Source organism: Hippoglossus hippoglossus, chromosome 24 (assembly GCF_009819705.1).
Source record: "Hippoglossus hippoglossus isolate fHipHip1 chromosome 24, fHipHip1.pri, whole genome shotgun sequence".
Classification (NCBI taxonomy): Eukaryota; Metazoa; Chordata; class Actinopteri; order Pleuronectiformes; family Pleuronectidae; genus Hippoglossus; species Hippoglossus hippoglossus.
In genome coordinates this window covers 13,064,265-13,073,508 of record NC_047174.1, presented here as the reverse complement: position 1 = coordinate 13,073,508, position 9,244 = coordinate 13,064,265, and positions in this window count along the sequence as shown.

The window sequence follows — 9,244 nt, the reverse complement described above, 5'->3', positions numbered from 1 at the left end:
AGTTTTTATAAATTGATGCCGAATTTCAGACCACTTCCTTTTTATGTTTTTCTTGTAAGAGCTAGACAGACGTGTGTAGGATTGTTTGGCCTTGGCGGAGGTATATGCCCTGCTGAGAGCCATTACAGCAAATATATGGCGAATATGGACAAAAGCTTGTCTATGAAGGACGGGTAAACCAAGGGTAACTACAGAAAGGCCTAAGATTGAAGAAGGTTTAAGTGCAGTGTAATTATAGTCATACTTCTGCCACTGATGGTTTGTCTGAAAAGATGTCATCATGATGAATTAAAATGTTCTGGTGTTCAATATGTAGTTCTACGAAATTGAGGTCTGAGAGGCAGAGTTTTTCAGAAATTACTCAAACAATGATTTGAATTTGGATTTTGTTAAGTATTTTGTTGTGGCTTAAACCACAGGGTCACAGCATCATTTAAAATAAACTAAATGGAGTCAAAGAAACTGAGTCTGTTGTTGAGAGGCTCAGTCAGTTTTTATCTTTCTTGTTTTTATCTGTCACTCACAGCAGAGAGACAGAGACATGTTGATCATCTGAGCCGTCAATTGATCGATCAGTTGTTATCCACTGGTCTACAACCAGTCACAAGTTATTGGCAAATGTTCCTCTTTGTCAAAGACTGTCAGTCATGACAAACCGTCTGCTCACAACACAGCCACAATTAGAATCGTTTGACTGGCAGCCAATCATGAAACATGACAGGTTGTCACAATGGAGGCCGAGTCTAACACCTTTTATTAATTAAAAAACTATTTTTGAACATGATTATGTTTTCAAAGGAGATTATTATATGTAATAGTTTACTCTTGAAATACACAATATGTCCACGACACCATAAAAAAATACAAATTGACCTGGAAATAAGTTTTTTTTTAAATAAATGTCTATAAATTCAATTTAACCTCTAGATCCTTGAGCTAGCTGGATGTTCTATACCATGTTAAAGTTGAATATAAAACAACAACTGACAAATGTACACGATATTTTCTGTTGAGAACTTTTTTCTGCACACCAGGAAAATGGTAAAGATGCTGAACCAGATGAATGTCGTTTTGTTTAATGGAATCTGATTCGACTTTTATATTTTTTCTGGTTCTGTCAGGTTGTTTAGGCCTTTTGCAGTGAGGTAAGAGGAATGTGCAAGGCAATCCAGTTTTATTCCATGTTTCAGAAACAGACAGTTACACTGTAATCATCAAAATTTATTTTTAGAGCAGAGGATGTGGATTTTTTGAATATTTATCAATTTAGAATGTTCATAAAATGCTATTTTATTTTGAAAGGATGTAACAAAAGGAATGATGAAGTTAAAAAATACCAGGATAGATGGGGAAAGAAGAATTGGAGATGATATTTATTTAACCAAAAGAGAATAGCTATTTATTCATTTATTTTGTTTGTTTGGTTTTTATACCGATTTCTTTCTTTGTTCCCTAATTTTGTTGTTTAGCCTGTTGCCTGTTATGACAATATATATCTATCGGCATGATTTTGTATTGTGTAATGTGATTTTTTGTGTTGTTTTATGCCAAGTCTCCTAAAACAAACAAAAATCATGTAGTGTTTAGTTGTGTGAAAACAATCAGAAGCTGCAGAAAGATATAAATCTGAAATCAGAGTGGATCCTGGGACATGAATTACCTACACACCATAATACACTCCACTATACACCTATGGGCTCAAATCTACAGACTCTGCCTCTTCACAGCACGCACACACACACGCACACACGCACACACACACACACACACACACGCACACACACACTCACTCTCACTCACACACACACACACACACTCACACTCACACGCATGCACACAGACACATGCACGCTCACGTCCCAGCAGCCAGTCGTTCCCTGCTTTGCATAAACCAATAATGTAATGGAGAGAAAGCAATTCCCAGATGAACACTGTTATGAATAATTTAAAATAATACAGCTGAAAACCATCTCGAACTTTTAAACTTGCACCAATCACACATTCAAAAAGTCCATAAAGAAATTTAAATGCAGTCAATAGATGTAATGTTGTAGAATCACTGTACAAATAAGATGAGTTGCGAGCATTTACATCCAATTGAATCCAATAAGTCGGCGCCGCTTTGATTTTTTGCCGTGATGGATTGTGGCCTGCTGAGCCGGTCAGTGAGCTCATGGCCCTGCTCTGCATTGTGGGTAGTAACAGGCTACAGCTAGCTTTGTTTCAGTGAATAACTTCCCTACACGCCTCGGGGATGAGGTGACCGCAAGAAGCGGATAGCAGGCTGCAGATAAAAGAATGTTATCCTCAGACATTGGACATGCATGTGCTGCGAGCGTGTAAAGATGGAGCTGTAGATAAATAAGTCTGTGTATTTCTGCCAACCAGAGCTAAAAACAGAAAAGTTTGGCACCATGAGCGCCTCAGGCTGCTGACAAGTCATAGGTGTGGTTTGTTTTGTGATTCACCGGCCCTGGTTGATCCGACCTGCTCAGATTGGGTCAGGAAAGGCTATAAATCAAGTCATTAACGTGCGAGTCATAAACAGGCCTTTTTTTTACAGTATAAATAGCTCTTCCACCTCACAGCAACTTGGTTCAAAGTTCGATTCCCTGCTTTACCGAGGTCTTTCTTTGTGGAGTTTGCATGTTCTCCTCGTGTCTGTTTTCTCTGGGTACTGCAGCGTCCTCCCGCAGTCCATAAGCATGCAGATGGGGTAAGGCTATAGTTGAAGACTCTACATTGACTGTAGGTGAGAGTGTTAATGGTGTTTTGTCGGTACACGTTGCCCTGTGATGCACAAGTGACCTGACCAGGGTGTACCCCACCTCTCGCCCAATGTCAGCTGGGATTGTCAAAAAGGGGATTGTCAAAAAGGGCTCTGATTTAGTCAGAGGTCAAAAGGGGCAGGGGCTTGAGTAGCACTATGGGTCTATCTGTGCTCCTGCCTGGATGAATAATGGATGAGTTCTATGTAGCTGCTTCAGTTTCTATATTGTGTTGGGTGTTACTGTTGATAGATCACAAATAAATTGACACACAAAGAGAGTAAAAGATTTTTATGGTCCCAGGAAAAGAAGCATTGTGGGGAAGAAATGTCTTTATTTGTGTTTGTAGTATTTGTGTTTGCAATGCACCTCAGCTCAGCTCCGATTTTCCAGAATAGCTCATATTCGATTCCCTCTCTCTCTTGTGGAGGGCTTTAAAACCACAGGTTACATCAGAACCGACTGCTTCACAGCCGACTACACATCCACCTCCGTCCAAAGCACCAGCCAACCTCTCTGTGACCGGCCGCCCTGCCGCACGGTGGGCTGGTGCAACGGGACACAATGGAGGTCGTATCTGGGAGAGGACAGTACATCAGCCGGACGCTAATCGGCTGACTCACCTTCACAATGCTCCCCCCTGGGATGGGCCAGAGGACTAGCGAATGGGAAAAGGCGGAGGGAAATCAGACTGTGAGCGATTAGGTTAATGAAAGAGGAAAATGGAGTGAAAGGACAGGAAAAGGTGGCCCTAAGGCAAATAAGTTTAGAGGAGAGCTGAATCAATTGCTCTGACAGCTTCCGAGCACAGCGTTGAGACACTGATTGGCAGAGGAGAAACAGGAGCCAAGATACACTGTCAGTGGGTGAAAGAATTACTTTAAATGTTCTATTTTAGAGCCTCCAATTTCTATCAACTGCTGGAAGGTCAATGAAAGCAGCTCTATCACACAAAAGCCCTCTTTTTACAGCCGTCTGGTTTAACTGACCACCTGTAAAGTTAACTGAAAATCTCCTTGGAAGGTTCCGCTTGGAGGATTTTTATGTAGAAATCCAACCGTCTTTGCCAAAACCTTGAAGTGTTGCTGAAATGGAGACGGGCAAAAGTTGGCAGTTCAATAAAGCATCACTCGATTAAAAGGACAATATCGTCAAATATTTGTATTGAATGATCTAATCTGCCCTGACAGACAGAATTCAGGTACAACCTTAAGGATTTATTATAATTATACTGTACATTAATCCTGATGTGGGCTGTAAGCACCAGGTATAAATGTAAGTATTCAGGTCACTCGCGTAAACAATTAGGAAAAGCATGTAGATGTAGCAGATGTAAATTAAGAAAAATTGAATGCAAGCGTCACATTTTCCATTTGTTTATTTCAAACTGGGTTTAATTTAATACAAATTATAGATATAGCCTGAATATTTGTTTTGGGATTGTGCAGTTCACCAAAGTAATGCTTCATGATGATTAGATATTGTGGACTCCAAAAGTAAAATAATTATTACATTTCAGTAAAATGTATGCTGCTGTTTACATCTGCTGACATTTCAGTTACAGGGAGATTTACCACCTTCACTGTGCAGCTGAAGCCTGTTTGAAGGTACTAGCAGGATGTTTATGTCATACTCACCTCGTAAAACTACGAGAAGCATTTGAGAAACAATCTGAAGAAGGGTAAAGTAAATGAAATGAAGATAAACGCACTATTTGAGGACATTGGTAACTTTAAATAATTGTGATTGAGTAACAGGTTTGAAATTGGCATTAAAGCACCAATTATATAAAAGTGTTTGGTCTTGCAAATGTGTACTGATAATAGCAGGTCACCAATTTGGAATCTACCTGTCTGTCTCTCTATCAGAGGGAAGTGTAGGTTGCTTGATGCTGAATTTGAAGTAAATAAGGCTTTGTACAGTGTTTTTAAGAACTACACCATTTTCATATGTAGAGTAATGAAAAGTGATAGTGATGAACTGTTGAGATTTTTACCTTTGGATAAATGTGTTAAATTGGTGTCAGATCATCCTCCTGGTCCAAACCTGTTTCAGAAATTAACCACAATCATCAGAAATTGGTTTTGTTGCTTCTGGAACCAGACAAACTAAAAATGTTTCAATTTGTGTCAATTTGTCTCAAAAAAGCATCGCAGAGCAGATTACTGATATGTCACAAGATATTTAAAAACCCAGAAGGACAATGCAAGAAATGTAAGTTTTTACTTCTCTGGCCTGCAATGGAACAACAGAGAATTAGCCTTTTTTGTGTTTGGGATCACGGCAGAGTTTAATAACAGGGAGGAATCACCGTCTTTACAAGCCACGCACGGTACGACCAATGACGAAGATTTGTCTGAGCAAGTTGTTTTGGCTATAAACAGCTGTGTCTGACATCAGACGCCACATGTGGAGAAACCCAAAGCGTATCAGGCCTGCAGTGCCTGGCTTCAGTTGCTAAGCTATGATTGGACATTCATTGCCTGGTCGAGGGGATTAGTGGACATCAGCATATTTTTTAAAATTGCAGCCAGTTCACAGTTTTGTTTATTCATGTTGTCGAGCTGAAAGAATCTAAACATTGGGCTGCACTGACCTGTGAAGCTGCCGTCTACTGATTGTAAATTCTGCCCTTTGAGTCATCATCATTTCCTCTTAGTGTGGTTCGTGTTGGGTGCGTCTCTCACGGATTTATTTCTTCCTCCAAGTGAAGCGTTAGCTATGAGAGCCGGCTCGTTTGGTGGCAAACAGCAAGCAGATGAACTTCAGAAATGTTTTTATCATTTATTATTTAGCTCTGTGGCTGGTTTGCACTTCTAAAAGCTGCACAGTCAAATATCTGCTACTTGAAATTTCCACAGACATTTTTCGGAGCTATGTGGCTTTTCTTTAAATAATATAACCCCCCCCCCCCCCCCCCCCATTTCTTTTACGACTTGTCTTTTTCATGTTGAACAGAATATTCACTAGTTGTCCAGAAAAGGACAATCTTACTTGAGGACAGTGTATGTGATCGGGGGGGAACTTGATTGCCAGTCCTGTCACCTTCGCTGAAGCCTAAGAGCGTTGTTGGGATTGGGGCTGTCGCTGTGCTGGTGTTGGAGAAGCATTCATTTTGGTGATCTACACCCAGCGTTGTTCCGTATGTCACAATTTATTTCAAGGGCTGGCCCCATCAAATTATACTGGGCTCCTCAGGACATCCCAGAATCCAACTGTGGCGAGAAACAAAACAAAACTAAGACCCCGTTTTCCTCTCAGTGTCTTCTGCAGAGGAATAAACAAAGAGACAAATAACTCTGAGACAAGAGCAGTCATACTCGAGCAGATGTGCGTATTGATTTAAAGAAAAGTCTTCCTGCAGAATGTGGAGCACGTTTAAGCACCTACAGGAACAAAACCTCTTAAATCCTCGCTCCACCCACCAACATCTTCCGTCTCAGCTTGACAAAACAAAAAAGAAAAGACAACCAAACAAGCACCACTGAAATAAAGCCCAGAGGAGCTCAAACCATCTGGACTGGAAAATATGTACAAGCTGTAAACAAATAGCCAAGGAACAAACCTCTGGGTCTGAGAGAGAGCGCTCGTCACACGCTCAAAGATTCACCTCACACTACAGAGCTGACCCGACCCTCGCCCCATATATCCCCAACCCCTCATCTGCGGCAATCAAATATATCTCCTGTCGTCCACGAGACAACAAAGTGTCTCGAGAACTGTCTTTTTTAATCTGGATGAAAAACTCCGGTGTTCACAGCCCAAACAAAGAGTGCGGAGGTCGGCCTCGGAGGTTAAAGGTTATGGCCAATAGAGAGGAGCTTACTGCTTAATGTCAGAGATGCTGAGTTTACATCAGCTGTGGGTCCTGCGACATTTGTCCAAGATGAGGAGGAGAGAATGTGAATTACTTTGTTTCTTTCGCTGAGAGAGATGAGGTGAAAAATGACACAGAAGCCATGACAGAATTTGTCGTATTTTTCTTTCACCCTTCTCGTGTTCTTCAGTCCTTATTTTCCTAAGGGCCCCAGGCTCCACTGACGGGCAGTAAAGTGAGCTAATGCCACTCCACCCCCAGCAGCCTCTCAGTGCACCATCACATGAGTGTGAAATATAATTGGACACCTGCACCCAAGGAGCACCGAAAATAGCTTTCCATGTTTACACCAGAGCTCGGAGGAGGAAGAGCAGCGCAGTCACAGGATCATCGTTACCCTTTGTTAGTCTCAGGCTCTTGTCTGATTGCCCAGCCAATCAGCGGCACTGAGAAACAAATCCACCCCACGTTCCTGAAAGCAAAATGGAATTTCAAGTGCTTTTCGATGTCTTCGCAAATCCTTGCGCACGCACCAATGTCTTCACCAATATCTCACGCCACACTTCTTGCCCTGAATGTGGTTTAGCGCAGCTCATTCAGGAGGAATTTTCTGTGCACTACAAGGATGAATTCCTTCAGAGGAGGAATAGTTTGTTCTTAAGTGAGAGAGCCAGCTGCGGTTCATTTCCTTCCACCCACTCGTTTTTTTTTCTCCACCCCCTGTCTTCATCGCTCATTCTTGCTTGATGCAAGATTTGCTTAAATGATCTCTGGTTCCCCATTAGTGGACCATGATGTTGAATAATCGGACTTCTTCCAAGCACTGTCATTGGAAGAAGCAAAAGAGAAAGACTTGATCTCTCAGAAGCGGCGTGTGCTGAGAGCAGCAGAGCGAGGGGTTGACACGTCTGTCCGCGTGACCCACTATTTACTGTTCTCTCCAGATCAATAGACGCTCCAGGCAGTGAAAACCTCACTGAACCAGATCTACATCTCCACCTCTTACCCCCAGGGACCTGGAGATGGATCTCAGCACACAATTAAAATTTCACACTTCACCGCATCCCACAGACTGTCAATATTAGGAAAATGAACAACAGCAGAGTTTGCAGTAAACACAAAGTTAAAGAGGACTAATAACTTGTAAAAGTAACAGTAATATATGAAGGGGTCGTTAGTCAAGATTAAAGGTCCAGTGTTTGGGAATTAGGGGGATCTGTTAAATATTCATTAGGTTTTCATTGTGTCGTCCTTACCTTAGAATGAGCCCTCCTGATCTGTCTTGGGAGCGTGTCCTCTTCAACGGAGCACGCCATGTTGCACCGCCATGTTTCTACAGAACAGACAAATCCAACACTGGCTCTACAGAGGGCCCTCCATGTATTTGCATCACCTAAAGGTCACTGTAGGTTCTCCTACCCGCCTGGAAGGAGAGGGTGAAGGTTGGTGTTTTCGTTTGGTTGCAATATGTCATTTCACCACTAAATCCTTCACACTGAATGTTAAAATGTTTGATTGTTAAATGTCCCGGATACAGACGTTGCAATCGTCTGCTGCACCCGGCTGCTCCACCTCTCGCCTGAATATTGCAGAGGATTTGTTGCTGTTGTGCTTCTGTGCTGAGAACCTCCCGGCAACGTGAAGTTGCAAATTAACATAATGCGAATGTCTTTGCACTGTGGGCGAAAGTCAGGGGATCATCCAGGTCATTAGAACCATGAATGCGGAAAATTGCACTTTATTTCACCCAAACCAGTGGACTGACCTATTAACTGACAGGCAACAATACTGACATTCTACTACAACTTTGGATCAAAATATCTGTTGTCAAGATCTGTGCACCAAAGGTCATGTTACAGGCAGAGGAATGACTGCAGCCTTGAATTGCTCTAGATCTTCTATTCCAAGCTGCTTTTTTTCACCCCCACAGAAGGTTTAGTCCTCTGAGAGAAAATCTGGCACAGGATGGCTGCTCTGTTCCCCACAAGACATGACTAAATGAGACGGCTGCAGCTGCAGCGAACTCAGTGCTGCCTCTCTGGCCAAGACAAAACAAAGCAAAACAAATACCATGTCAAATGGTGTGACACATCCCCAAGTTCTCAAGGCGGATTTTAAATCCATTTGACCAGCTTGATAAAAAAATGATTTCCCATTAAATACATGCCACAGGATTCCAGTGCGGCTCCACAGCGAGCGTGTCAGAAACAAACAAAGTAAAATCCGTTGAAATCACAAAGTTGTCAGCCTTTTGTCAGGGTAAAATCTAGTTTACGATGCTGTGGGGTGGATTTTGTCAAGGAATCTTAGAAGCACAACCTGTTATGTGGAACCAGGGATCTGCAGTACTTGTCAAAGTCTTGGCAACGCTACACTTTTCAAATGATTTCCAGCCAACTCACATAAAAATGAGGGCTCAGGCATCCAGAGAAATATGTGAGCACTGGAAAAGTATCCTCACATTGATGGATGGGGGATTTTCACTAAGATAACATATCTGTCTGTCTGTGTGTCTGTGTCTGTGTGTCTGTGTCTGTGTGTTTGTGTGTCTGTCTGTGTCTGTCTGTGTGTGTGTCTGTGTGTCTGTGTGTGTGTAACCTACAAAGTATGAGCTTGTTGTTTTGGTTCACTCTCTCATCAGCGTTGTTTCCAGATGCTG